At 36.2% G+C, this 22,687-nt stretch overlaps 1 protein-coding gene across 17 annotated transcripts in view; it reads right to left on the reverse strand.

Annotated features, from left to right (window-relative positions):
* Window positions 1-22,687, reverse strand: part of smash (smallish) — a 483,421-nt gene that overhangs the window by 94,421 nt on the left and 366,313 nt on the right. Inside the window, exon 1 of one of the 17 annotated variants that reach the window (XM_067791871.1) lies at window positions 5,760-5,877. The exons of the other annotated variants lie outside the window; for them this stretch is intronic. The gene's annotated coding sequence lies outside the window, so the exon portion shown is untranslated. Of the gene's footprint in view, window positions 1-5,759; window positions 5,878-22,687 lie in introns of those variants that run through there. 17 annotated transcript variants of the gene reach the window in all.

The following is a 22,687-nucleotide window of genomic DNA, read 5'->3' on the forward strand; positions in this document are numbered from 1 at the left end:
GCAATTTCACAATTTGAACCTTTTTCAATCAAATAATACTTTTTGAAATAAAAATAAAACCCTTTTTAAGTAAAATAAAACTTTCTTCAAGTCAAATCAAACCTTTCTCGAATTTAATTAAATCCCTTTTAGGCAAAATAAAGACAAGGTAAATAAAACCTTCTTGAAGTGATGTGAAATTTTTATACTCAGCGGAGAAGAGCTCACAGAGTATATTAATTTTGTTCGCACAACGGTACCCCGTAACGGCATAAACTAATCGAGATAGATATAAACTTCTATATATCAAAATGATCTGGGCGAAAGAAGAAATCCATGTCCGTCCGTCCGTCTGTCCGTGAACACGATAACTTGAGTCAATTTTGAGGTATCTTCATGAAATGTGGTATGTAAGTTCCTGGGCACTCATCTCAGATCGCTATTTAAAATGAACGAAATCGCCCACTTTTTCGATATCGAAAATTTCGAAAAACCGAAAAAGTGCAATAATTCATTACCAAAGACGGATAAAGCGATGAAACTTGGTAGGTGGGTTGACCGTATGACGCAGAATAGAAAATTAGTGAAATTTTGGCACCGTCCACTTTTAAAAGAAGGCAGTTTTGTAAGCTGTAATTTGGCAGCTGAGTATGTAATGTTCGGTTACGCCCGAACTTAGCCTTCCTTGTTGAGGCTCGAGTACAAAAAAAATGTTTGTTTTTAATTAAAAAAATATATACTTTACGCAAACGTAATTTCTGTCGCAATACTTTCGAAAGGCATTTAAAATATAATTGAAAATTTTCCAATTATATTACAAGGAATCCCAAAAGTAATTGGAAATTCCCATTACTTAGAGGAATTGGAAAAGTAATTGAAAAACTCTAAGTGTAAAAAATGTTTCAAATCGTGATTTTATGTACGGCAGGTGATTGTCTCTGCCTTTCTAACACTTAAATTATTATATTTTAGATAATTAGTAACAGGACTTCATTTAATCATTAGACCTCATCGGTCCAAAAGCAATTTTTTTTATAATATGAGCACCTTCTTCTATTATTGGCAGCATCCATATCTCCTCGTCATATATCAGGACAGCTATGGTAGGATTACAGCATCGCCGTTTGGATTTGTTATTTAATTGTATCTTCTCCAGAATCAGGTTCATAAAATCGCACTAGAAGAGTCATCTTTAACGTAGCCTTGCGTTATTTCGGGGTCATCTCGACATTATTTTGGGTGATATTTTGGGCTCATTTCAGGATTATTTAAATGTCAGTTGGAATCCCGAAGTGATGCCCAAAGAACCCTGAAAGGACCTCAATATAGTCCTTAAAATCGTTCGGAAACGGCCCTGAATTGGCCTCTTAGTGACTTCAAAATCTATACATGGCACCCCGAAATAAAATATACCCCGAAATGAGTTCCAAAAATCATCCCGAGTGACACCCAAATTACTGAAAGAGAACCACAAGATAGTCCCCAAAATCACTCCGAAAATACCCCCAAATCACCCTGAAGTGATCCCTAAAATATCCCAAATTTAGGCCGAAATATAACCCAACATATTCTCGAGATCATTCAAAATGCCACCTATATATTCCTTGATACCATTCAGCAATAATCCTTTAAAAATCTAGAAGTTATCCCGAAATGACTTTAATATTACCTCGAATTGTGCCGAAATGCCCAAAAACGCCCAACGGAGTACAAAGCAATACATTTTTACACATTTTTATGCTATGGCTCTGCTCATGATGACAAAACGAAAAAACGCCAGAATAGAATAGGATTTTCAATCACTGGTATGCGGTATACATATAGCAACCTTCCCAGAGGACTTACTTAGCTGGGAGTATTAGGAGGATAATGATTTTATATTCCCTGGTATTTCCAAATGCCTTGTGTAACCACTCGCAAGAAAAATCTGATAAAATAGTAAAAAGTGTGACCCGAAAAGTCATCCGTTTCAACCGGAGTAAGTTCTTATACACGAATCAACTTGTAATTTTTCAATTACTTTCACAAATCCTTTAAGGAATGGTATGGGCAAATTGAAAGCACTTTTGCCATTCTCTGTGATGTAATTGAAAAAAAAAAAAAATTCAATTACATTTCCAACTCCTTTCGAAAGTAATGGGACGGAAATTACATCTGCGCAATTCAATCAATTACAAACAAACATTTTTTTGAAGTTGAGCCCCAAAGAAAGCAAATTACCTCCATTTTTTTGAGGAACTGAAATGTAATTGATTCCTTTGCTGTGGAAAAAAGGAGTTGATTACTTTTTCCAATTACTGGGGAATGTAATTGGTAATGTAATGGAATTGAATTTACCGAGCTCTGATAGCAGCAAATCTGGACGGCAGCAATAGTTAGGCATTTTTACCTCGCCATAGAAAAAAAATGTATAAAAAATTTTATCTCAAACTTCGGCACTTTCAAATTTCGCATTACCATTTCCTACAGGGAACTTTTTTTAAAAGCATACATACACTTACGGTCAAAAAAAAAGCCGACGAGAATTTGTTCCCTGTTATACCGTTTCTACGGTCATTACAGCTACGTAACGAAACTTTTTAGTTATTGTGATTAATATCGATAATTCATTAACTCATTAGATGGTGTCTTAAGGCGAAAAAGCTAAAAAGTCCCTAGCAGTTTTCGTAAAAGCCACAATATTTCATAAAAGTAATAGTGTCAATTTTTATAATAAATAATAAATGGTTTTTTATTTAGCCAATAAATATAAGGACGTTGTTGGAAATAGTTACGCGCGAAATGGGCTTTCTTGCCTTGTTCAGCAACGCTTAACGAGGATTTTGATACCACTTAATTTTTTTTTTTCTAATTTAAAAATAGCTTGAGTGCAAGATATGTTTCTCGAAAGCACTGAAGACTCCGTGAACCAAAAAAAGGACTTTCGTTTTTCGAAAGATATTTTACTCCCACTGATTCTTTTAAAGTTGATCAATCTAAATGGCGTAATAAGTCTGGATTTGAATAGGAATTCATGTTGTTAAGAATTTAACTGTTGTAAATGATGATTAAATAAAATTAAATAATTTTCGTCAATTTTATTAGAAATATTCATACTTATAAAAAATAAGAATACATACTTTCTTTACAATATTTCAATTCTTCTTCCAGTAATGGCTATCGAAACACAGAATAATAAATTGTCGAAAAAGGTGGGGTGAACACACAAATTTCAAATGATTTAGTTTCTTAAATTTTTTATTATAATGGTATTTTGAAAGTAAGTTTGTCTTTGATCCTTCAAAAAAATATTTATAAAATGGGCGTGGTCTTTAACCAATGTGGGAGAAACATGTGACTCGATACGTCAATTGGCTCTGAAACATTGGAAAATGCTTGATTGTTTTAGTTTTCATTTTCTTCTTATAAAAACACTATAAGTAAAACAGCATACTTAAAACAAGTAAGGAAGGTTAAGTTCGGGTGTAACCGAACATTACATACTCAGTTGAGAGCTATGGTGACAACATGAGGGGAAATAACCATGTAGGAAAATGAACCGAGGGTAACCCTGGAATGTGTTTGTATGACATGTGTATCAAACGAAAGGCATTAAAGTGTATTTTATGAGGGAGTGGGCCATAGTTCTATAGGTGGACGCCATTTACGGATATCGCAATAAAGGTGGATCAGGGTTGACTCTAGAATTTGTTTGTACGATATGGGTATCAAATGAAAGGGGTTAATGAGTATTTTATAAAAGAGTGGACCTTAGTTCTATAGGTGGACGCCTTTTCAAGATATCGCCATAAAGGTGGACCAAGGGTGACTCTAGAATGCGTTTGTACAATATGGGTATCAAACGAAAGGTGTTGATGAGTATTTTAAAAGGGAGTGGGCCTTAGTTATATAGGTGGACGCTTTTTCGAGATATCGCCATAAAGATGGACCAGGGATGACTCTAGACTTTATTTGTACGATATGGGTGTTAATGAGTAGTTTAAAAGGGCGTGGGGCTTAGTTCTATAGGTGGACGCCTTTTCGAGATATCGCCATAAAGGTGGACCAGGGGTGACTCTAGAATGTGTTTGTACGATATGGGTATCAAATGAAAGGTGTTAATGAGTATTTTTAAAAGGGAGTGGGCCTTCGTTTTATAGGTGTTCGCCTTTTCGAGATATCGCCATAAAGGTGGACCAGGGGTGAATCTAGAATTCGTTTGTGCAATATGGGTATCAAATGAAAGGTGTTAATGAGTATTTTTAAAAGGGAATGGGCCTTCGTTCTATAGGTGTTCGCCTTTTCGAAATATCGCCATAAAGGTGGACCAGGGGTGACTCTAGAATGAGTTTGTACGATATGGGTATCAAATTAAAGGTATTAATGAGGGTTTTAAAAGGGAGTGGTGGTAGTTGTATATGTGAAGGCGTTTTCCAGATATCGACCAAAATGTGGACCAGGTTGACCCAGAAAATCCTCTGTTGGATACCGCCAATTTATTTGTATATGTAATACCACGAACAGTATTCCTGCCAAGATTTCAAGGGTTTTTTATTTCACCCTGCAGAAGTTTTTCATTTTCTTCTACTTAATATGGTAAGTGTCACACCCATTTTACAAAGTTTTTTTTCTAAAGTTATATTTTGCGTCAATAAACCAATCCAATTACCATGTTTCATCCCTTTTTTCATATTTGGTATAGAATTATGGAATTTTTTTCATTTTTCCAAATTTTCGATATCGAAAAAGTGGGAGTGGTCATAGTCGGATTTAGGCTATTTTTTATACCAATTCCAAGTGAGTTCGGATAAGTACGTGAACTGAGTTTAGTAAAGATATATCGATTTTTGCTCAAGTTATCGTGTTAACGCCCGAGCGGAAGGACAGACGGTCGACTGTGCATAAAAACTGGGCGTGGCTTCAACCGATTTCGCCCTTTTTCACAGAAATAAGTTATCGTCCCGAAATCTAAGCCCCTGCCAAATTTCATAAGGATTGGTAAATTTTTGTTCGACTTATGGCATTAAAAGTATCCTAGACAAATTAACATAATTTACTTATATACTGTAAAGATATTACATTTTTTGTTAAAATTTTACTTAAAAAAAAATTTTTTTTTTTAAAGTGGGCGTGGTCGTTCTCTGATTTTGCTAATTTTTTTTAGGCATACATATGTATATTAATAGGAGTAACGTTCCTGCCAAATTTCATCATGATATCTTCAACGGCTGCCAAATTACACCTTGCAAAAATTTTAAATTACCTTCTTTTAAAAGTGGCCGGTGCCACGCCCATTGTCCAAAATTTTTACTAATTTTCTATTCTGCGTCATAAGCTCAACTCACCTACCAAGTTTCATCGCTTTATCCGTCTTTGGTAATGAATTATCGCACTTTTTCGGTTTTTCGAAATTTTCGATATCGAAAAAGTGGGCGTGGTTAGAGTCCGATATCGTTCATTTTAAATAGCGATCTGAGATGAGTGCTTGGAAACCTACATACCAAATTTCATCAAGTTACCTCAAAATGTACTCAAGTTATCGTGTTAATGGACGTACGGACGGACATGTCTCAATCAATTTTTTTTTTTTTTCCATCCTGATGATTTTGATATATGGAAGTCTATATCTATCTCGATTCCTTTATATCTGTACAACCAACCGTTATCCAATCAAAGTTAATATATGTACTCTGTGAGCTCTGCTCAACTGAGTATAAAAAGGGTTTCGACATTTTCAATGGTAATGTGCCACCCCTTAAGCTGGTGTAATCTGCCTAAGAGTTGCGATATTGATTACTTACATGCAAAGGAATAATTTAAGTGGGCGGTACAATCTTTTTGCGGAAATCAAATTTTTAAGACCACTCTAGTGTACATACATCGATGGTACTATTCACATCTTAATCTCTTCACACCACACACAGTTTGCTGACTTTCAAATATATAACTTGTCCCCTGTTGTTCAAACAATTTTATTTTGTTGTTGCTGTGTATTGTCATTGTACGCTTGTTAAAAATGAATTTATGTTATTTCATCTTAATTAATTATAAATTGCTTGTTTCATAGTTTACCACAATGTTGTATGTATGTATGGATACATTTAAATGCCTCCGGTTTTCATGTTAGACAAATTACACAAATTCACTGACACAAACTCTTCAATTGACTTCAACATGAGTTTCGGCTCTTCTATTTTCTTGTTTTTGTTGCTTTTGTATGTCTTATTTACCCGTTATCTATTTCTCTCTTTTAATTATAATTACTCCACACTTTGTTGTATTACGAGGAATTTGTTTATTTATTTGAAATCTACCGCCAATTCAGCGCAATTGATGCGATCGGGTTTATTAATTTCAACGAAGGGTATATTAAAATGTTACGGACATACCTACAAACATAAATAAAAGTTCCGAAGTTTATAATCAGCTGTCCCCTGCTGCCACCTTGTATCGTTCCGCCATGGGCTATTTGAAGGGTTAGGCAGTTTCGTTGGTTTGTTGCTGTGCTGCATGACCAGAGAGACGGTGCTCAAATAGTAGACAAGGCGCCGGTTTGTTACTCTTTCTCCTGAGGAAATTTTTTTTATATTAACATAGTCCCTGAGGTTTAGAGGCTTATGGCTTTCGCCTGAGGCGACTTATGTCCAAATCCCGTACCTAATCAAAAAATGAAGCAGCAAGCCAAGCATGGGATCTATTTTTTCTCATGCCAACCACGGCAAACGTACAACGATTCAAACAACGAAAATCTAAGGGCTTGTGCCTGGAATGAACCAACTCTTTTAGAAGACGGTACTAATTCCCAGCTATTTCGGTTAATTGATGCCCTCTTGATGACACTGGCCGACATCACCGACATTTACGAAGCACGCTCAACGAGGAAAAGGATTAAGGACAGAAGCACAATGAAGAGCAAAGGCGTGGGTTCCCAAAACCCTAAACTCGCAGTAGAGGCAAGCAGACTAACCTAGGTAAAACAGTCAGTAATACCACTAGGTACTCCCAATTTCCGTCAGATATAGTGAAGCAGATATGTCCTACAGTGATTGTATGCATTATTAAAGACTGTCCCCCCGCAACATATGCTTTTATGAATGTGTAATAACGTATGTCGTTGCTGCGCTGACTGCCCGAGGCGGCCTCATATAAAAGTTAGTCGTGCAAATGCAGAAACTTGCAAACATTTTTGTGTAATGGTGAAATGGAAAGATTTTTCAATAAAATGTTATTTTCAAAGTTTTCAACAAACTTTGAGCATCTGCAGCTGACACTCTACTCAACGCTGCGGGGCGGAGTACTACAGTTGATGACGGTGATAATGGTATTTTTATGTTGCATTCTGGGGCGGTGTTAATACACAGGATCTGATCACATTACGGTGCAATCTAACTTCACTCATGCTGTGCTCCGCGAACGTACTCTTCACTGCAAGCTGGTCCGCTAAACAATGTCTTTTTACTTAATAAGTTTGACTTGCTAAACCTCGAGTGGGAGACGAGTGGGCAGGGAAGGTAAAGCAAACAATAGAGGCGCTATAATAGTCGGTACTTGTATGGTTGCCAGAAGTTTGCAAAATATTCACATTACAACGCAATCGATTCTCAGAGCAGCACAACAACAAAGTCTTCGATCTTAGCACAATGATAATAAATAATAATGACCACACATGCGTGCATTTATTGCATTTATTGCGATGGAGTAATTATTGAAGTTCTTATTATTATTTATTTTTTTTTTTTGTTATTTTGTAGCAATTCATCATTGCAGGCTTTTCTTGGCGGCTTGCCTTACAAGAGTTTGTTTATTAGTTTGTTGTTATTATTGTGGTAGGCCTCTGAAAATGCTTTAAAGTTTTATTGAATGCAAGCCTCTTTTTATTTACTCGATAAATATCTGGCAAAAAGTAGTTGAAGTTCCAAATGACGCACACTGTGACAGGCGGATCTCTTTTCACACTTCGGCATGTAATTTTTGGGATTCAAAGGGTTGATAAGCGCAATAAAAAGCTTTATAGATTCAGGGCTCCCGCAACACAATTGTCAACCTTACGCGAATGGAATCCTATTACAAATATGAATGTATGAAACACATATGTACTTAGCAGGCGAGGTTCTGGGGACTCCTCATGAAACTAGAGGGTAGGAGGCGGAATGGCCTAGAAGGTTTAATGCGGTCATATTAATCGTACTGAATATGGTCGGGCTAGTACCTTAATGGTGATTTGTTACCGGAACGTACCGGATCTATATCCGGCAAAGGACATCAGCATGAAAAACACTACCCAAAACCTTCGGGAGTGTCTTTGTCGTTAATGCAACAACAACAACAACAAAAACAACAACATAAATTTTTTATAACCATCGAATAGATACACACATACTATCTGAGAAAACTTTTCTTTCGCTAGCACAATTTTCTAAGCTGACTAGTGTACGGGCAGATTTTACCATGCCCAAAAATTTATTTGCCTGCATTTAAAAAGTGATCCAAGCTTTCCTTCTTCACTCTATCCCATTACTTTCTATTTTATCTTGTTTTTTCCTCATATTCTTGTAAATCCTTTATTTGATTCATCTCCCTCACACTCTCATTCACATTTCCTATCTTCATACCCAATGCAATTACCATTCTCATTCCTATTCGAACTTCCATTCTTACTCTCACCCCTACTTCCATTTTCAATCTCACTCCCACTATCACGCCTACTACATCTACCACTACCACTATCACTCCCACCCCTCTACTTCTCCCAGTACAATATCGTCAAATATGTAATCTCTATATCAAATACTGAATAGCTCCTCCAAACCAATGGCCAGTCTAACCTACTCGTGGTGAATCCTGTTTATTTAGCAGGCGAGACTTAGGCATATTAAATCGTTCCCTCGCTGTTCTTTTTGCGCTGGTCGGGCTATACTTTAAAGATGCTATTTTTCTTAACGTACCTGATTAACATCTGACAAAGGACCATCGACATCAATAAAACTTCGCAAAACCTTCGCAGTCTCCATAGTGCTACAAGAAAAATAAGAAAAAGTCGAGCCGTTCTTTGCGTTCCTGTTAATTCACCAGTTGATTGAACCTACCCTGTGAATCATGTGTCAGGATATCATAATTAGATCATTGCATAGTACATATGTACGTGAGCATAGCTGTTTCTTTTCTTCTGAGTTCTTATGATTTTAGCACTGACCCTGTCTTTCGTTTTCGGTAAAAAAAAAAAAACTCGAATTAACATGCTGAGCCCAGAGATATTTCCTCCTATGTGAGCCATGTCTCTTAATACTGCGCCATATCGAACGAACATTCAGGAGGACTTTGTCCGACGCCACTTTTCGGTGTTTGAGGTTTATTCTTAGGATTCGCAACATAATTTTGCTGCTTTTCATCCTCTGTCAGTTTAATTGAAGAATGCGGTGCTGACCTCTCTCAGTGGGCTGAGTTACGCAGAGTATCTTCCAATCCCGTGTCGGTATATTTCACGTGTTCTCCAACTTTGCAACACATGGAATACAATAACTCCCCTTAGCTATCCCCACGTCGAATATCGGTTTACTCGGTTCGTCCTGCATCATAATGATCATGGCACTAAACAAGTCCCAGTCTACATACTCATTGTATTCGGAAAACATTTTCCCATAGGTTTTGTCGCTATCAACAAGCGCCACAGTCAGCGACTGTTCTCAGTCGCTAAACACCTTAAGAAAGACAGATTAACAGTAATTTTCCTGTGTTCAAGAAACTTTGTTTTGAATGTATTAACAAGGGACGGAGTTATCAGCAAAATTGGATTAGGCGAAACCAATAAAAAAAAAATATTTTCTCGACAAACTTCTTTTCGGTATCAGTAATTTTTGCGTTGCCTGATATGACTTCGACAGATTCCTGAGGAAATCTCACCCAAGCAACGCTAAAAATGTTCGGAGATGGTCTTGAGATCCCGAAAACAATCCCTAAATGGTATTAAAGTTAAACCATTATGGTACCGGATTTATCTCAAAATAAAATCTGACGGTTGCGCAGTCGTAATGAAAGAAACTTTATTTTCAACAATGACACCATATTAATCCTAAAAACCTCCAAACTACCACCTTAGTGAATTCGAAATTTGTTCCGAAGTCTGCAAAGAAGTTCGAACTATATGCAAACATTGTTATAATTCCCTGGGATTTCGAAGCTCTGTATTTCATGTTTGGGGATTACGATTTAGGGAATTATTTATTTGTTTTTTCACTCAATCTTTGTTATACTCCATTTGAGAACTAACCTCAATCTTAAGTTCTAAACGTTGAGTCCCAAATAAAAGGCACATTTTTTATGCGACGTTTTGGCTTAATCTCAAACAGAGAAATTCATTTTCATCCACCTCTAAAAGATTAAGCCTAGTGCGAGCGTTTTACGTATCTACCTATTTACGATATTGCCAATACACTCTGTGACCTCACATTATTAAAGCACAAAAAGCATACAAATAGTGCGTACAATACTCTTGGCAACTTCATTAGTTGCGTTCCAATGAAGCGTGATCCAGATACGCATAGACATTGCAATACAAATGCTGTGATCGTGTATCTATCTGGATCAATTTCGGATCAACAGGGTGACTCTGTTGATTTGATTTTTTGTGGAAAGCATACCCTCTGTACTTGGTAGCACTTACAGACATATGCACTAGGGCATCCGATATTTAACATATTTTTTCCACTCGACAACGCATAAGTTTTAGCTTTAAGCCTGAAAACAAATTAGTAAGGCTATAAAATAATTACATAACATTCATTTTAAATCATGATAGAAAAACTATACATTTTTAATTTGAACAAGTAAGGTTGTCTAAGTTCGGGTGTAACCGAACATTATATACTCAGCGTGAGTTTCAATTGTACAGTTTATTTCCGATAAATAACTTTTTCACGGTCACCGTGGTGTGATGGTAGCGTGCTCCGCCTACCACACCGTATGCCTGGGTTCACACCCTGGGCAATGCAACATCAAAATAATAGAAATAAGGTTTTTCAATTAGAAGAAAATTTTTCTAAGCGGGGTCGCCACTCGGCAATGTTTGGCAAGCGCTCCGAGTGTATTTCTGCCATGAAAAGCTCTCAGTGAAAACTCATCTGCCTTGCAGATGCCGTTCGGAGTCGGCATAAAACATGTAGGTCCCGTCCGGCCAATTTGTAGGGAAAATCAAGAGCACGACGCAAATTGGAAGAGAAGCTCGGCCTTAGATCTCTTCGGAGGTTACCGCGCCTTACATTTATTTATTTTTATTTTAAATAACTTTTTCGAATTTTGCTACGAAGGATTTATTATTATTTTTTTTTTTTTTTTGAGGCTCAAGGAATGTTGTGTAATGCTTGATCAAAAAAGCGGCAGTGCCACACCCATTTTAAAAAATTCTAATATTTTCCAACTTTTTGTTATAATTCCATTTATAAAGTAAAATACCATTGATATTAAGCTATTTTTCGCAAAGGTATAACTTATTATATTCGTCTACGAACCTTTTAAACATCTTTTATATAAAGGTGGGCGTGGTCCTTAACCGGTCCCGTTTATTTTTCCTAGAAATATTTTCTGCTATAAGAAAAATATGCATACCCAATCTTTTTACGAGCTGTTAATTTTGTTATGGCTCCCGAAGCATAGAAAATTTCTTAGCCATAAAAGGGGCGGTGCCACGCCCATTTTCAAAAATTTAAATTTTTTCCTATTTCTTGTTGTAATTTCACTTAAAAAAAGAAATACCATTGATATAAAGCTCTTTTTGCATAGATATTTATATAAAATCTTATATATATAAAGTGGGCGAGGTTATTATCTGATTTCAATTTTATAAGAAAAATATATCGCATCGTTTAAAGAACTAATAATATTAGTTATTGGTTTGTTAATTTGTTTTTAAATAAAACTTTATGGAGCGATTCGGGGGAAAAAATTGAAAATAACAGGAACCTTCGTATGCGTACACATTCGCTGAGTGCTGACAACTCTCATAGTACTCATCGTGATCGTTCCAAAGAGATTTGATCGTGATCCAGAGTTCGATGACTCAATGGAACGCTACTATTGTAAGTGATTCTAATTTTAGCTACAGTGCTTGCTCTTCATAGAACATATATTTGTAATTTATTCTCACGGTCAATGGCATAGTTCGGTTGTCTCCTCTGCTATTCTGATTGATTTATACATATTTCGCGAGTGAATTTGATAATGGGACGTAGGTACGCAGATCTTGTAAAAACATGGGCTAGCGACATCACTGCCTCATATACCTAAATTATAGCTTATGGCGCCTTCTTTTCTGAAAATAATTCCACCCACTTGGTTCTTCTCATCTCCCTCGTGAGTTTGTGTGTTTCTTTTACAAAATACATATTTTTCACTGATCAAGAAAAGGGCGCACTTTATTACCTACAAAGAGAGCTATTTTGCAAAGCGCCACATCACCCAATTCAGAAGTTGGAATTTAAAAGTCCAACATGAGGGTAATTTATTTTCAGACAAGAAAATACCATTAGATATTAATATTTATTAACAAAGCGTTGCATTTAGCAGCACAACCCATTGCTATTATGACCCACTGTCCAGTAAGTCGTGTTGCTTTGGATTAGTTTAAATGGGTGCCACTTGGCCGCACATGATAAATTATTACAGCGTTTTTCAAGCGAAATTGGATGCACTCTGTGGTCACTTTCTTTTTCAAACTGTTTACGTTTTATTTTATTCAATTTCATTTTTATGCATTGTTGCATTGGTGTTTATTATATTTACATACATAACTACATGTATTGTATGTCATTAAACTTTAAGTCAATTTTGTCTCTTCAAAAGTTAAAATTTATGCTTTCTGTTATGTTGATATAATTTAACCGTTACTTTGCTTTTGTTTGGTAATGATTTGATTACAGTTCACTTAAAAGTTTTTCATTGTTCTTTTTTCTTGTTCGGTTTTTGTTTCATTTATGTGTATTTTCAGTAACGGTTATTCGCTTGACATTTGGACCACTTTATTGCTTTAAGGCCGGAATACATAAGATTTTAGATGTGGAATCGTGTGTTGACAGCTGAGTAGATTGCATGCGTTTGCATGGGGAGCGCAAAATAGGCTATCTGTCGCTCCTCATACAAACACATGTGATCTACTTGTCTGTTAGAGCACGATGCTGCAACAAAAATCTTATGTGTTCGAACTTTTTAGTAAATTCAAAATTTTGTTATGGGCTAACGGCCACTTTTATAAAAAAAACTAGCTAGGTATTACTTTCCACTGGTCCACTTCCCGAAAAGAAAAGTTTCTTAAATAATAATCTAGTCAAAGAGCTACCTTTTTACATTATTTCAAGCAAATCGTAGATACTATAAATACAACTTTTTAGAATGGGCCAGCCTCTGGTCCACTTTCCGCAAAGAAAAAGGTTTCTAGTACCAAACTAGTCAAAGATATACCCCTGCACAAATCGCACCAAAAAAGAATGCATAAAACTAATTTGGTTACACAAAGACTGTGAAGAGAATCACTCTCTCTCGCCACATGTTATTATTATTATAATTAGACCTGGAAGCACTGCGACCTTTTTGTAGATCTATTGTGCAGGACCTTTCAGCCTAATTTTGTATGTGGAGGCTTTTGATGTATCTAAGTACCTCTTCAGGTTTTTTACTCTATATCACATAGGGATTAAGAGTCACACCACCTAGATGGGTGGTCTCTGCTCTGCCAGAGCGACGCACTCGCAGAGGATGTGAACCGGCGTTCCATTTTCCAGCTCACATAAACGACAAATTTGTGTATCGGATAAATTTCACTTACTTAGGTGATATCGTAGGACACAGTGTCCCTTATAGTACCCAGTGAGAGTTCGTAGGTCCTCCCTACTTAGATCAATGAGTTTGGCTGATACTTTCGTTACCGGAAGTATAAAATAATAATAAAAGTGTAAGAGTAATAAAATAATTTGGCCCTGAGCAGTAAGTACAGTGACGTCTGAATTGGTTTATTTCCAGTTACTTATGGTTTTCCTGATGTGTGCTTTTGTGAGTCCACAAAAGGCCTTTGGACCATAGAATGCTGCTGTAGCAACCTGCTTTGCTAGGTAATCCGCAAGCTCATTGCCTTCATGTCCCTGATGTCCGGGAACCCATTCGAACAAAATCTTGTTTTTGGCTCCCAGGTCATTGAGGATTTCAATGCAGTCATCCACTAGCTACCTCAGAGTATTTTAGAACAACGCTTTATATCAGAATACTTGCTTATATCAATATTTTAAATATAAAATTCTCTTGGTAAAGTGTTTGTGGTTGAACTCATTCGAAACTGCTCCACCGATTCTCATGAAATTTTGTGAGCATATTCAGCAGGTTTCAAAATCGGATCTTATCTATTTTTCATACATAAAATGGTAAGGGTGCTCCACCGCTTAGTACATACAACCCTCTGGGACTGCGACTGGAATAGAGAAATGGACAGGGAGCTCAGACTGAGACTGGGACTAGGTGTGGAAACAAGAGAATGAGAAGAATAAAAAAAAACTAGAGTGAAGAAAACGAAGGAAGGAGAAAGAGACTGAGATCGACTTAGTCTTAGACGAAGATAGAGAGATAAGGATAAATGTAGTGGAGGAGGGAGAAAGAGAAGCAGAGAGAGGAGTGAATAAAAGGACAAAGAAAATGGGTAGACTCTTCAGAAAATTTTTTTTAAAAAATCTATGCGAATTTTGAGAGACCTTTTACTTAAATTTAGTAGACTAAAAAGTATTGGGTACAAAAATGCACACTCAAAAAAAATTCAGAAAACTCCAAATACAAACTTGAAAGTTTTAGTAAATTTTCTCGAATGTTCGATTTTTTTGCAAACGTTTTTGAGACTGATTTGCATAGTTCAGTTACAAAACTATAACTTTTTTTTAAATGATCAAAAATAAAAATATAAGAATTTAACCAACGAAACCGGATTACTGTAGCGTTTTCCAAGCGGAAATAGTAGCCATAACCAAAGCAGTAGAAACCCTGGAAGAAAATAGCCCAAGCTGCAATCGTGTTAACTTTTATATTGACAGTCAAGCAGCAATTAAGGCAATAATCGCATAGCACAGCATCTAAATGCATGTTGGATTGTAAGCAGTCCCTGGAGAGAATCGAGACAGGGAGAAGCATACATCTATATTGGGTCCCAGGGCATTTGGGAATAGATGGGAATGGAAAAGCGGATGAACTAGCTAAAAAGGGCATCCCTTGAAGCATGCTCCGTAGACGTCCCAATTAGACTGGGGGAAATTAAGCGAAGGCGAGAGGTGCACATGATCGACTAAGCAGGAAAGGCGTGGGTTCAAGCGCGGGGCTGTAAAGTGTCGAAGATTATGTGTAGGTCTTACAACCTTAGACTAACACAGTTGCTTCTATCATTAAAAAGAGAGGGCTGTAGACTCATGACGGGTATTCTGACTGGACACTGCCTTCTGGCGTCACATGCCTTTAAATTAGGCTTCGTCAGTGATAGCAGATGTAGGAAGTGCGGGCTGGAGGAGGAAACGATCGAGCACGTTTTGTGTTCTTGCCCTGCGCTTGCCAGGCTAAGACTTAGGAGTGATACAGCTGTCAGATCTAGAAGCAGCAAGTGGCTTAAATCCTAGGAAGCTTCTAGTATTTGCCAAGAGGACGGAGTTATTTTATATCATAGGTCCTGGTTTTTGATAGGGGTTTTCAGTTTGGTCGTTAAAACAGACTTCTGATAACACTACGGATTTATTTAGTCTATGTAAGGTCCTCATGGACCGGCCAGTTCAACCTAACCTAACCAACAAAATTTTATAAAACTCCCACTGCTATTTACGTATTTGCTGCTGCATATGTCAAACTTTAAATAAAATATATAAATGTAAGGTGCGATAAACTCCGAAGAGATTTTAAGCCGATCTTCTCTTCCAATTTGCGTCAAGTTCCTTTTTAATTTTTCCTACAAATTGGCGGTACATTACCAACCTATGTAAATCTTAGCATTCAAAATAAAAATTAAGTACCTAAATCGGCATATCTTAGAATTTTCCAAAATACTTGATACCCTTTTGAACTTTACTTCGCTGCTTAATCATTTTATGCCATATAAACTCATTGTCGGTAAAATTAATAATAATCGCTTAGAAATGTAATAAAAAATTAACAATAAAAATAAAAAAAAGTTAAGCTCATACAAATGCATGAAAGTTATGGAAAATTTGTGCCACTTGGATTCAACATAATTTTTTCATAACTTTTCTACCTTTTGGCTTTGCATTGACAATTTTTCTTTATTCATTGACCTCACTTTCAATTTTCCGATGACAACATTAAAAAACAACAATGACAAATGCGATTAAAAAATCGTTAAAAAACCACTAAACAGAAATCGACATAGGAACCATGGACCTTAAAAATATTTATAATAATCGCTTTCTTGCATCATAATCGTTTGGGTTTACATACATAAAACTTTGCTCACTTTTAATTATAATTTAAGGGCTATGTATGAAACCGCTCATATTTAAGTAGCCATTGTTCGTTAATTATTTTTATAATGTACAGGTTGAATGGAATCTACCTTTGTAAGCTTTAAGCTGTCGTTAACTCAAATCTACTTCAACATTATAGGTAACTTCTTATAAGTATTATGGGCGTTGTTTGCCCCATTTTGGTAGTGGTATGTACAGAGACCCAAACTGTTTTTCTTTTATAATTAAAGTCTTTTAGAAAAAAAGGACAGAATAAAGGTACGGTCATATAACTATAGAACAGCTAATTCAAATGAAACGAATTTTCTTTTTCATGCAGAGTCCTTCTTGTTTCAACAGAATGCGGTGTATTAAATTTCAAGGTAATATCTCAATTGGATCAAACATTATAGCCAAAAAACAGATGCAAGTTTTCTATAGAAAAGTATAAGTATTGTGGTGATTATTAGCTTTTCTAACATCACTATGCTGTTAGTAAATAAATACAACGACAGTAAGCCATTTACACATGTATATAGAAGACGACGAAGAATATTTCACACACATATGTAACTAGCCGCTTAAAGCAAAGAGATTATCTCACATACACATGTGGAGTCATCAGCTAAGAGCTAAGTGGTTACTCACACATACACACGCATATAGCTGAATAACCAAGTATGATATACAACTCTTCCAGAAGGCATACTCCTGAAAAGTCTACATCTTAGGTGAAATAGGTGAACGAGGCTAACTGAGAGCATAAAAGCAGGGTGGGGGAACGATAATCAATCAGTTTGATTATAACACGCTGTAGTGAAGTACGGGATAATTGTGAAGTACCACTCCCAAAGTAGTCTAAATAAAGAACGTTTTGTTATGTATTCGACAGTTCAGAGATACGAACGGTAACATAAGCTGCAAAATAATCAAGAATTTCCAAAAATTCGTTACAGTATAATACTATGACAAATTTCTGGTATTACTAACTTTTACTTTTTCGACACAGAAAAAGAAAATAATTATAAAATGGATGACTATTATTATGGATTACGATATTTGAAGAGATCTAAAGAGTAAATAGTTATATTTATGAGATAGGTCGATTTTGAAACATTATCTATGATAGGGTGACATTCCACTCAGCAGTCCTACTCTGCCGGACTAGACAGCGTAAGAGCAAGTAAGGACAATCAGTTACGAGACAAAGGTTAAAGTTACATCAAGGTGAGGATTAAGACTACGGTAGTTAGAAAGAAAGTAAGTTAGGTATTACTATAGACGTGTTTGCATTTAACTTTCTACGGATCGAAACAAATAGAAGGTAGGCGATTAATTATCAAAAAAAAAAAAATTATCTGTAACTTGAAGACAATTTATAATAATCGCATAGCTTTAACAAAGTCTATAAATATTTTAGTCTAACGTTTTTCTGATCGGACTGGTGTACTCGCGTGTCTTGCTTTATTTAATGAATATTTTCTATTTTTTTTTTCTTTACATAGCACTGCTATATTTACGCTTCCCAATAGCAAAATCCTATTATTTTCCTAATGAAATTTGGCATACAGAGGATCGCGTTGGTTAAACTAAAATCTAAGCGGGCATATGATTGGCTGTATACTAAATTTAACTTAAAACGCAGCGCTACCACCTTTGTATTTTTTGTATTACATCGCTTCGACGGACAGATGTCGCCAGCAGCAATCCAGTCAAGGACGATATCTTTAAAAGCGCTGTCACATAAGCAGTTTTTCATATGGATGCTACTCGCAACTTTTGTTGCAAGCAAAGCATAAGAAGAAGAATTTGATATTTGCTTTGGCTAAGGGGGCTTTCACACTTTGCAAGTGAAATTATTATTTCCACTCGTTGGTAACTTTTCTAACATCTTTCACAGTTAAAAACTGTAATTTAACAGATGATTGGGACACAAAATATGTTACAAATTAAATTTCCGGTTTAGATAGAATGTTTATAACAGTGATTCGCAAAATTTTGTATGTGAATGGCCAAGGCGAAATAAACTTCCATTGCCAAGTCTGAAGTTCATTCATATTTACAAACACAACATCTTACGTGATTGTAGCGAGGTTACTGGAATGCATAAGAGCGCGTTGAACGCATCAATATGATGAACTTCATTGGGTTGCGGCCATGAGGCTAGTACCCAATCGATGCACATAACGATTTATGTCAGAAGTGGTTTTTAGCCCAACTTAGTAGCTGCAGATGAACATTGGTAATATATACATTAGGGTGTATTTAGGTCATATATTTATATACACATATACATACATTTTGGTTCTTTTAAAGACCCAAAAAATTTAAACAGATTTTTTAATTCTTATAATCAAAATCAATAATTGTTGACTTAAGTTGGCGATATCACAAATAAATTTTGAATCCGATAAGAGTCTCCGTGTCTGTACATTACGCCCAACCCGTTTTCCATGTGGATAAAAATTTATATGTCCTATTTTTGATATTGGTGTTATCGTCTGGATAAGACCGGGAAAAAATCGTGTGTTCGATTTATAAGCACCATTCTAAAATCCATATTCTACGACATGAGGGATTTAAGTTCTGTCTAGCCCTTGTTTTTTATAAATATATTGTGAGCATATGTACATTTACATAACATTTTGACAAATATTTCATATATTTCTTTAGATATTTAGATCCACTCGTATATGAGCGTCGAGTACACCCAACGATTAACTCCATTTTCAACGAAGAATGAATCGACTTTGCACATTTTTTTATAATTTTCTTCGAAGTGATGCTTAAATGATCAGAAAATGGCTTCACAAGGACCCAGAAATGGTCCCCAAACGCCTCACGAAATTGTGCCCGACGTAATCCCATAATGGCCCCGAAATAGTCCATAAGACCATATCTGTGTGAGCCCGAATTAACCACGACATGCCCCTCAAATAATCGGTGAAATTATTCCTTAATAAGACTTAAATAATCTAGAAATGACTCCGAAACGACAGTGAAATAATTTTTTACCTTAATGTTGTCGTCTTAATGAAAGATAAATGCATGTCACGAAGATTTTCTACGAAAAATATATAAAAAAAAAACCACACATCTTCATCTTAGAAATGAGAAAATATACATAGATGCATATTATTTGCATGCTTATATGCCTGCGTTTTAATCAAACAATTACAACACCAGAGGTCATTGTTCAATTGCAAGATAGAAGTAATATACATATATACCCATATTTTATATACAAATACGCCTACAAACAAATAAATAAATGTAAATTGTATATTTGTACTTTTATTTGCATTACACGCTGCCTCTGTACGTCTCGGTGCGTTTGCGCATGCGCGCGGCTTTATATTTAATTGTTAATAAAACCAGCCAACAAACCAGAGGTAAGCAAAGTCATTTGAATATGGACTCAAATACATACAACTGTACCTCATAAATAGTAGCACACATAGCAGATAAGATAAGACAGAAAATGATATGCTGCGCAAATAGAGGCAATGCACTTTGCTACCAACAACTCACTGCAATTGTATGCGCGAGAGATAAACCAGCAAAGATAGGCAAAGCTCTACGTACTAAGATTCGAAATAAAAAGCGCGCTGACCGGCAGTTCAAATTAACTTTAATAGAATCAGCAAGCGAAGAAAATGAATATTTAAAAATGCAGATAAAAGCCAGCTCAAAACAATTATGAAAGCGCGACAAAAAAATAAAACATAACTATAACGACAACGTTAACAACTGCAATTATGATAACCATGTTAATATTTAAAATACGCGTAGTCGGGTAGTCAACATTAAGCTAAAAAGGAACAACAACAACAACAACAGATTTATGTATTTGTAACATGCACACTCTAAGTGCAGACAGCGACAGGTTGTATGCAGAAAAAATTCAGATAAATGTACGAAAAGGCATACAAGATGTACAGAATCTCTACAGATGCATGTGCCAACATTAGACCAGGTTAGAGTGCGGTATGACTCGCTGTGAATGAATGTAAGCGTATCATTCTTACGCAAACAAAAATAAACAAATACAACCTTATCTAAAAATCAGAACTTTTATCACAATTTATAAGGCATACGGAAACGGAAGGGACGAACGTGAAAGAATGTGTATTTAACCCTTAGACTACTGGTGACTTAAATTGTCGTTAACGCTATGTTGTAGTCTGACAGACCACAAGGTAATGTATACGTGCCACTACCCAAAAAAAAGTATTTGAACAAACCAAATGTGTTACAATGATTATTTAATTCAAAAATATAGTCAAGAATTGTTGCAAAAATGTATGAGTGTTAATTTTCTTTAATTAATATTGCCAGTCTGAATGAAACTAGACTCGTATAAGTCCTTAGTTCGAGGAGTCTCTTGGTGTTTCTTCAGCAATGCATTTAAAACACACTCAACTTGAGTGCGAATCACAAACCGGAGATTTACATTTCATGCAATGGAAACACGTGTTCCTATTTCTACTATCCTCCTTATAGCAAATACGACAAACAGTCCGGTTAGAGGCAGATGGGGCATATATAGGCAAATTATTTTGTATTGGCACTGAAGAGCATGAAAGCTGAAGAGAAACTGTTTATAAGAATACTAATAAGGTTTAAGAAAATCAATTAACTTACGAAAACATTGAAAACTTTCATGGCATCTTTGATATGCTGGAATCGCGATATATTCGGCTTGGCTGCTCCTAACTACATGTGTGGTTTAACCAATTGATGTGCTAATTCAATCAGAAATTCCTGTCGTTTATAAGTTCCCCTCTTTGGGAATAATTCATCAAATATGATGAGCGAGCGCTGAAACGTCCAGCATGTTGTATAAGAACGCAAGTGACCAACGCCTTGTTTGGCGTTTGCAAGAGTAAAATGATATCATTTGATCCATGGTGTTTACTCCCGTCTTATACTTATTGTAATCTAATATTTGCAGGAGCTTGCTGGCCTCCCCATCAACGTCTGAAGTGTAATGTTCCGTTGAAATAAGAATGAGAGACTTGGTTTTCTTTGGCACGTACGAGCATAAAGAAAAGTATTTTTCGTAGAAACCGAAGATGATGCTGTCCAGTGGACGAGTAGAAGATGTAAGCAATTCTAGTGGAATGAATCTTTTATTCTTGCGAACAGTTCCAACGAAAGCCAAGTTTTTCGACATAAGATGGCTATCTAATTCTAGTGATGAAAAAAAGTTGTCAGCGTATATTGTTCGTCCCGTGCGGAAATATTTTTGAACTAAGTCCATCACAACCCGTAGACCTTGATTTATTTCCTTAGGTGCATCGCTTAGTTTACCATTATAAATTTGGCCCTTCAATGGATAATGGGATGTTGAGTCACAACCCCACCAAACTTCTTCGACGATAAGCAAACAACAGCTAATCAAGCATTATAACGTAGACACAGTTTCTACGCTGCGGTCTGACAGACCACAACCTGGAAAAACGCACATATAACACAAAACGACGTTTTTTACACAAAAAATTAGACAAAGGATATTGTTCTATACTGGATTAGAAACTCCTCATGGAACTTAATAAAATCATAAGACGGTTTGTCGAAAAATGTAGGGGAAACCAAAAATTTTTATTAAAATTTTTGAAAATGGTCTGTCAGACCACAACGCTAGTCCTAGGGTTAATACTAGAACTGAGAAGCTAACAGTGAAGAGCTGGAGACTCCATCAACCCTGCGCACATAATGGGCAAAGCGACAGTTTCGAAATACAGGTTTATTGATTACCCCCGATGTGATGCTAATAGGATGCAGAGCGGCACAGTTGGTCAAATTCGCCCCGAAGCTCTGAAGTCTAAGCTCAAAGGATTTTGATATTGTGAAAATGCCGGGACGTAGCATTTCCCGGCGGGAAACTTTAAAATTTGTAAAAAATACGGGATGTCCCGGCCAATACGGGACATTTGGCAACGCTATTTGTAACATGTCTCCACATGATGCCAACCAACTTTTCAATTGCAATGATGAACCAACGCCTCTAACACGCTTATCTCTTTGGCTCAACCCTGTTGAAACAGCAAGTTTCCTCTGACTCCATTTAGAGGATATTGATTGCAATTTGGTAGTGATCGCATCTATTGGGGAGCGAAGCACCAACAATAGCAGAAACAGAGAGAAGAGAACTGATTGAGAACGCGTTCAAAAGTTTTGGTGGGAGAAAAGTGTCCATTTCGTAAGACGCCACAATGTTAAAAGTGGCAAAATTATAACCATTATCATCCCTAAACGAA

This window comes from Eurosta solidaginis, chromosome 1, assembly GCF_040869045.1.
Source record: "Eurosta solidaginis isolate ZX-2024a chromosome 1, ASM4086904v1, whole genome shotgun sequence".
In the NCBI taxonomy this organism is placed as follows: Eukaryota; Metazoa; Arthropoda; class Insecta; order Diptera; family Tephritidae; genus Eurosta; species Eurosta solidaginis.